At 40.8% G+C, this 8,129-nt stretch overlaps 1 long non-coding RNA gene across 1 annotated transcript; it reads right to left on the bottom strand.

Annotated features, from left to right (window-relative positions):
• Positions 1-4,519: 4,519 nt before the first annotated feature.
• LOC106696010 lies at positions 4,520-6,561 on the bottom strand. The gene is made up of 3 exons (XR_001346950.2): positions 6,458-6,561; positions 5,242-5,361; positions 4,520-4,675 (listed from the first exon to the last, which is right to left on the bottom strand). It is a non-coding gene; the product is annotated as an uncharacterized LOC106696010 (long non-coding RNA).
• Positions 6,562-8,129: the final 1,568 nt, after the last annotated feature.

Genomic DNA, 8,129 nt, shown 5'->3' with positions numbered 1-8,129 from the left:
ATCCTTTTATACTCTTAAAAATTATTGAGGACTCCAGAGCATTTGTTTATGTGGGTTATAACTTTCGATATTTGTTGCATTAGAAATTGAAACAGAAATTTTGAAAATGTTTGTTAATTAATTTAAAAAATAATAGTACATCCACTAAGTGTTAAAATAGGTGAAATATTTTTGTTAACAAACTGTATTTTCCAAAACAATTTAATGAGAAGAATAGCACTTTTTACAGTTTTTGCAAATCTCTTTAATATCTGGTTTGATAGAAGACAGCTGGATTCTTATATCTGCTTTTTAAAAAAAATGTTTTTATTGATTTTTAGAGAGAGAGAAAGGGAGAGGGATAGAGAGATAGAAACATCGATGAGAGAGAAACATCTTTGATCAGGGCTGCCTCCTGCAAGTCCCCCACTGGGGATCGAGCCCACAACCCAGGCATGTGCCCTCGGCCGGAATCGAACCTGGGGCCCTTCAGTCCGAGGCTGACGCTCTATCCACTGAGCCAAGCTGGTCAGGGCAATAAAATTAATTTTGTTTGTATCCTCACATGACATTTTTTCTATTGCTTTTCAGAGAGAGTGGAAGGGAGGAAAGAAAAGGAGGGGGGGTGAGAGGGGGAGATAGAAAGAGAGAGAGGAAGAGAGAGAGAAAGAGAGAGAGAGAGAGAGACAGACAGACAGACAGACAGACAGAGACACACTGTTTGCCTCCTGAATATGCCCTGACATGGGCCAGGGAGCTAACCAGCAACCCAGGTACTTGCCATTGACCGGGAATTGACACTCTAACTAATGAGACACACTGACTAGAGCTAAAATTAATAATTTTTACTTTTATATCAATACATTCTTAAATAAAATTGGCTCTTTTTAAAAAATAAAAAAAAACAACTGTGAGTATACAAAGGTGAAAAATGTAGTGATTACTACTACAGTGTGGTGCCATTGCCTTATATTGTGCTAAGGTGCCCTACCTTTAACTTACCTTTGCTTTTGCATCATAAATGCAGATATAAGCACTGTGAAAAAAGGCAAATAATGTCTTGGTTACTATGAAAATAGTTTTGACCTCATGGATTTCTGGAAAAAGTATCAGTGGGGACCTCCAGGGTTCTGTGGTTCACTTTGAGAATGTTGTAAGCTGTTTAAGAGTTAAACTAATTATCCAGATCGATCGTCCCTGCCCTCCCTCCCCCTGCAGTTTCTGGTCCAGGATTTTACACAGAAAAGTTGTTGAAAGGATATTTGTTTAATGAGTGTGATATGATGACATTTAAACAGGACAAAACTTGCTGAGTAGAATAATAGGCAGTCTCACAGCCATCCAGGCAGTCCTGATTACACAGCTTTGCCACAGACAATTGTGGAAGAGAATGAACTAGTGGAGTGTCCAACATACTTGTTAACACTACGGTGTCGGGTGAATTTCCCGCCAAAATATAAGATGGCGCGGGCAATTATTTAGGTTTCCCGCACAAAATCAGAGTTAGTTTAAAATGCCTATATCTTTTGAAGTATGGGTTCGATTGAAATGAAATTTTCGGTTTCTTGTGTAAAAAATGAAAATTTATTCAATCACAGACATTTTTTTATCTATTCAGTACATAAATAATTCGATATATATAAACTAAATACAAAAAACCCAAAAAATACTTATTACCTAAAAATATACACATATTTTTAAAGTTTAAAATAAAATTTTCATAATAAATCAAAACAAATAGAAATTAATAGTTTTTTAGCGTATGATATTTTTCAAAACACGCCCCTTTATGTAGAGGTATATTGCAAAATTTGCACATGTAGCGTGTCTCACTGCGCAATTTATGAACGGAACATACGCGACACCTTCTCAAAATGTTTTTCTTTTTTCCACTTCCGACAATTGCCTGTAACGTATGCTTTCTCATGTCCATCGATAGCCTGCATGGTGGATCAGATGTAGGTGGTTTAGCCCGCATTCCAGAAGTAGACGGTACTGGTTGAAGGTCTGGAACAATGTCCATGTCCTCTGGAATATCATCCGTCAACCAGTGGATAGCTGTTTGTTTCAAAAACATTTTAAAACCCATTTTTCTTTGCCTCACTGATTTGTAAACTGCATAAGAATTAAATAATGCGCAATTTATCATATACATTGCCAACCTTTTTGTCCATTTGACCGTCCTCCGCAATATCGAATAATATGAAAGGTATTGGTCGGCCCGGTCAACACCTTTCAAATGTTTATTGTAGTCAATGAGTGCATTCGGTTTGACAATTTTCTTTTTTGATGTTCTGTCAATATTCTGACTTTCTTCCATCTCCGCAGAATGAATCGAAGAAATCAGGTATACAGGCTTTTTTGATTGCCACACTTGTAACAATATATCATTTTTTCTTATAAATTTTGTTTCACCTTTTTTCAAAGAAATTGTTTGAAAATCTTTAGGTATACCTCGATTTTTCCGGATTGTTCCACATATTCTGAATTTGTTTTTCATAAGTGCTTCACAATTTGCGACGCTATTATTATAATTGTCCATATATATATGGTACCACGAATCAGTGTATGGAGACACTACTGTTTGTATCGTTTCCAATAATCGCTTTCCTTCGCCGCAATACATTTCCATGTTACAGATATATCCTGTATCACTTTCGCACAACAAACGAACCAATATTCCATATTTAACGATCTTGCCAGCATTATATACCCTAAAGAATAATCTTCCCCTCCAAGGTACGATCCCTTCATCTAGTGATAATTGCTGATGAGGTTTGTAAATATTTATAAATTTAGGCACAAAATAATCTAGTACTGGTCTCACTTTGCAAAGTCTATCTGATTCATTTACGATATCCGCATTATTATTGAAGTGCCAAGCTTTCCATATCTGTCGGAACCTGTCTCTCGTCATCGTTTTACCAAAATATGGCGTCTCCGTCCATGGCTCCGTGGTCCAATAGTCATCTCTTCTATCTTTGCGCACCTGTCCCATGAGAACAATTAACCCTAAAAACTTCTTCATCTCTTGAGGGGTTATATCTTTCCACTTTAGGCTTTTTTTTGAAAGTTTGAAATTATTCCTATTTTGATTATAATACCTGTTTGACTCCTCTACAAGAAATTCAAAAAAATCATCTCCGATAAATAATTTCACGGCATCTTCTATATTATTTATAACAGCATCTGTGTTTAATCCTTGATGCCCTAAAAAATCTTCTAAGACCGGTGGATTATCAACATGCGACCATTCTTCTCTCCCGCCTTCTATATCTGACTCTGAGTCAGAGCTGGAGCTCGAAATTCTTCGTCGCCTCAATGTCCTGGGACGCACCATTACTTCATCATCACTAGAATCTTCATCACTTGTACTCACATTTTCAAGATCGCTATCACAAGAATAATTGGACAACTTGTCTGCACAAAACTCATCATCACTATAGTCTGAATGCTGCGACATTCTAGGTTAAAGCAAATAAAAATAATACTAACTGAAAATAGCGGTACTCCGATAGATATCTGATATAAAAAAATAATTATTATGCGAACACTTTGCGGAACGATTTTATTTTATTTGGTTAAAAAATTCTATATGAATGTCTTTATCACAATATATTTAAATATTTAAACACGTAATAATATTCACAAAACTCAAAACTAAAGATGTCCGGACACAAGAAGTATTTCTCAATAACTATTCTCTTTGCATGGTGAGATATCCAGGGATATCGGTTATAAAATGAGAAAACAATACATTGGTACCCTAACGGTATTGTACTCGACCAGCGCCATAAAGTGTTCTCTACTTACAAGGGATTTTTATGATACCTATTACCCCAATGGGTATGAAACGGTTCGCATACGCAGGTAGGTATCTTTGTGAACGGCAAACAAACAAATATTTGGTAATACGCAGTTACAATCGGCCCGAGTTTACACGTTTCCCGCACTCCACCGCAAATCTATATGAACCGAGTTAAGACGGCTCCCGCGGAGTACGCGCAATTCACGCGAGCCGACTTAACTCGTTTCCTGCAATCCAAGTGGTAAGATCAGCTTGTAGAATGAATTTGTGAGTATACAGAAACATGTAAGAGGACATGGTAAACTCTTAACATTGATTCTCTAATGGAGGAAGTTCTGGAGAGAGAGAAACTTTTTAAAATGTATCTCTGCATTTTTTACCTTGTTACAATGAACATGCATTATGATTTTTTTAAAATATATTTTGATTTTTTTACAGAGAGGAAGGGAGAGAGTTAGAAACATCGATCAGCTGCCTCCTGCACACCTCCCGCTGGGGATGTGCCCGCAACCAAGGTACATGCCCTTGACCGGAATCGAACTTGGGATCTTTCAGTCCGCAGGCCGACGCTCTATCCACTGAGCCAAACCGGTCACAGCAATGCATTATGATTTTTTTATGCATGGTTTTTTAATGCATGTTGCAGTCAAGGTGCATTTTTCTCTCTCTCCCCTCCTCCCCTTTCTCTCTATAAAAATTAGTAAATTAAAAAAAAAAAAAGGAAAGAAAAAGAGGTTACTAAACCAAGGTCTTTATCTTACCAAGTGGGTAAAGGAGTTTGGGTGTTTGCCTCCGCCAGAGAGTTCCATCTTCATGGGAGATCACATCATGGGGCTTATGCTTATAAAGCTCATTGTAGAAAGACATTTTATCCAAGAAACTATATACCTGCCAACATGCAGGAAAAAAAACAAACAGCCACACATTTAGCTAGGGCACATGTAAGGGGTTCCACATCTGCCCTTCTGCTCTTCCAGCCAGACTGTGTATGTGGAGACTCTCAAACTTCGTACAAACCCACCACTATAACTCTCCTGGAACTGCCTCTGCACTCCTTGCCAAATCTTCACCATTCTTTCATCTTCAACTCAAGGTCCCTTCCTCCCTCCCCCCTCCACAGATAGTTGCCTCACCTGAGCAGTATGGTCTGTACTACTCAAATGACATTTACTATACATCACCTGGCTTTATTAGCTATTTATTTCTTATTCTACTCTTCTCTTCCAATTGATATTAAGGAACTTTATATTTTGTCTTATTCCTACAGTACCTACTGTAAGGTACTTAATGAAAACATTTTTATTTAATTTTATAGAACTGAGGCACTATCTTAGGTATTTTCATTCAACTTCAGACTAATACTTGCCATGGCAATGGGATTTCGATGTGGAAAGCAGAAAGGATTCCCCAAAACCATCTCCCACTGTCTTTAGGCATCTAACTGAACAGCCTACCTTTTTGGCAGTAGATTTCCCTGATACGAGGGCCCGTAGCAATTGTAGGAGTGGGGAGAGGAGATGGGGAAACATTCCACATACACTGTCCAGAATGATCCCAAGACCAGAGGTTGGCTCCTATGGTGAAAGGGGAGAAATCACTGAACTTAACATTATGTACAAATTACCCTCTCTCTCTAGTAATGTAAAACTTCCATATTTCCACTAAAAAAGGCTATCAACAATTGACTCGGTTAGGACCTGAAAAGAGACTACTACTGCCTCCAGTGACCTCTTCTGGCCATCTTCTCTTGAGAAAGACAACATTGTTCACCTTTGCATGACAAGTTTCCACTAAAGTGAAAAACACCCAACTATTTGTCAGCATTTAGCCACCATATACATGCAACAGAGCCTCAATATAAATATTATTTCTCCAAGGAACACTGTGATTCTGTAAGACTTAAATGTCATATCAGGAAAAAAAGAACAAAATATACAAGGAGACTAGTCAGGCCAAAAAATAAATACAAATTTATTCATCAGCTGGACCTTGAGACTTGAGGCTGTTGCCAATGCTAAGACTAAGTACTGGTACCCAGCATGTGTGGCTCAGTGGTTGAGGGTTGACCTATGAACCAGGAGGTCACAGTTTGAGTTCCGGTCAGGGCACATGCCCAGGTTCCAGGATCAATCCCCAGTAAGGGATGTGCAGGCAATCGATGTTTTGCTCACATCAATGTTTCTCTCTCTCTCTTCCCCCCTCTCTCTAAAAATCAATAAAATATCTTTAAAAAAGAAAAAAGATTACAGCAATCAGAGCATTTGAGATCTTGTTCCTTGGCATGTCTTCAGTTTGACTCAAATAAACTCATAATAATTCTCCAAAAAAAGTTACAGCAATACTGGTGCCTGCGACTCCCAATGTGAAAAAAGACTTAGTAGGCAGGATAGACAGCACACTGGTTAATAATGTAGACACAGACTCAGTCAGACAGAACTTGACCCGATCCTGGATGTCTAACTGGTTGACCTTGGACAAGTCACCTCACATCCCTGAGCATCACCTTTCCTCATATGCAAAACGGAGATAATACCGTCTACTTCATAGGTTTTTGTAAAGATTAAATAAGAAAATGGACATAAATGCTTAGTATAACACCTTTCACAAAGTGCTTAATAAATTCTTTTGTTACAGAGAGTATCATAGCATGACTCCCAATGACATACTTACTGTTCCCCAGAATAGTTCTGGAAGAGAAGGGTCTGCCAAGACTTCACATGCTGTGTCAATTATATCCTGTTGGGATAAGGGAGAGAAAATGGCTTGTTTTCCCTAGGTGAACCAGTCTATCTTTTTTTTTTTTACTATATTCTGTTGAAATAAAAATACCAATGAGCCCGACTGGCATGGCTCAGTGGTTGAGCATCAACTATAAACCATGAGTTTACGGTTCAATTCCCGGTCAGGGCACATGTCTGGATTGTGGGCTTCATCCCCAGTGGGGGACGTGCAGGTGGCAGCCGATCAATGATTCTCTCTCATCATTGATGTTTCTGTCTCTCTCTCCCTTCTTCTCTGAAATCAATAAAAACATATTTTAGTCCTAGCCAGTTTTGCTCAGTGGATAGATCATCACCTGTGGACCAAAGGGTCCCAGGTTCAATTCCGGTCAAGGGCATGTACCTAGATTTCAGGCTTCTCCCTGGCCTAGGCCCTGGTCAGGGCCCCTGCAGGAGGCAACCAATCAATGTGTTTCTCCCAGCCCTGACCAGTTTGGATCAGTGGATAGAGAGTCGGCCTGCGAACTGAAGGGTCCTGGGTTTGGTTTGATTCCAGTCAGGGGCATGTACCTTGGCTGCGGACACATCCCTAGTAGGGGGTGTGCAGGAGGCAGCTGATCGATGTTTCTCTCTTATTGATGTTTCTAACTAACTCTCTATCCCTCTCCCTTCCTCTCTGTAAAAAATCAATAAAATATATTTTTTTAAAAATCAATGTGTTTCTCTCACATTAATATTTCTGTCTTTCCCTCTCTCTTCCATTCTAAAATCAATGGAAAAATATCCTCAGGTTAGGACTTAAATATCTACACTAATAAAAAACAAACGTGCAAATTGATCATACCTTCGCTACGCCTTAAGCCACGCTCACCAGCCAATCAGAGCGACTACATGCAAATTAACCCAACCAGGATGGCGGCCGGCAGCCACAGAGCTGGAGCAACCAGGAGGCTTGGTTGCCCCAATGATGGAAGAAGCCAAGCTTCCCGCTTGCCACGGCCGGCTCTGAGCTCCACTCAAAGCAACAAAGTTTCAATTATAGAAGTTAAACAAACCCCAGATACCTGCTTTCAGCTGGCCATGGCCACGGAGCTGGAGCAAGCAGGAGGCTTCCCTCCCTCCCGCCCGCCCTGGCCGGCTCTGAGCTCCTCTCAAGGCTACAAAGTTTCAATTATAGAAGGTAAATAAATCCCAGAATAAAAAGAAAAAAAAGAAAAAAAGGAGAGGCTGGGAGCTTTCGTCGCCGGGAGGCTTGGCCAGCCTGAAAACGGCCCTCAGCCCCTCACCCAGACTGGCCAGGCACCCCAGTGGGGACCCCCCACCCTAAAGGGGGTGTGGCCAGCCTGAAAACAGCCATCAGCCCCTCACCCAGGCTGACCAAACCTCCATGGGGTGAGGGTCCCCACTGGGGGGGACTTGACCAGCCTGCAAACAGCCATCAGCCCCTCACCCAGGCTGGCCAGGCACCCCAGTGGGGACCCCCACCCTGAAGGAGGCGTGACCAGCCTGCAAACACCCATCAGCCCCTCACCTAGGCTGGCCAGGCACCCCGGCGGGACCCCCACCCTGATCCGGGACACCCTTCAGGGCAAACCAGCCAGCCCCCACCCATGCACCAGGCC

Source organism: Myotis lucifugus, unplaced genomic scaffold (genome assembly GCF_000147115.1).
Source record: "Myotis lucifugus unplaced genomic scaffold, Myoluc2.0 scaffold_6916, whole genome shotgun sequence".
In the NCBI taxonomy this organism is placed as follows: Eukaryota; Metazoa; Chordata; class Mammalia; order Chiroptera; family Vespertilionidae; genus Myotis; species Myotis lucifugus.
This window is presented reverse-complemented; position numbering and strand designations above follow the sequence as displayed.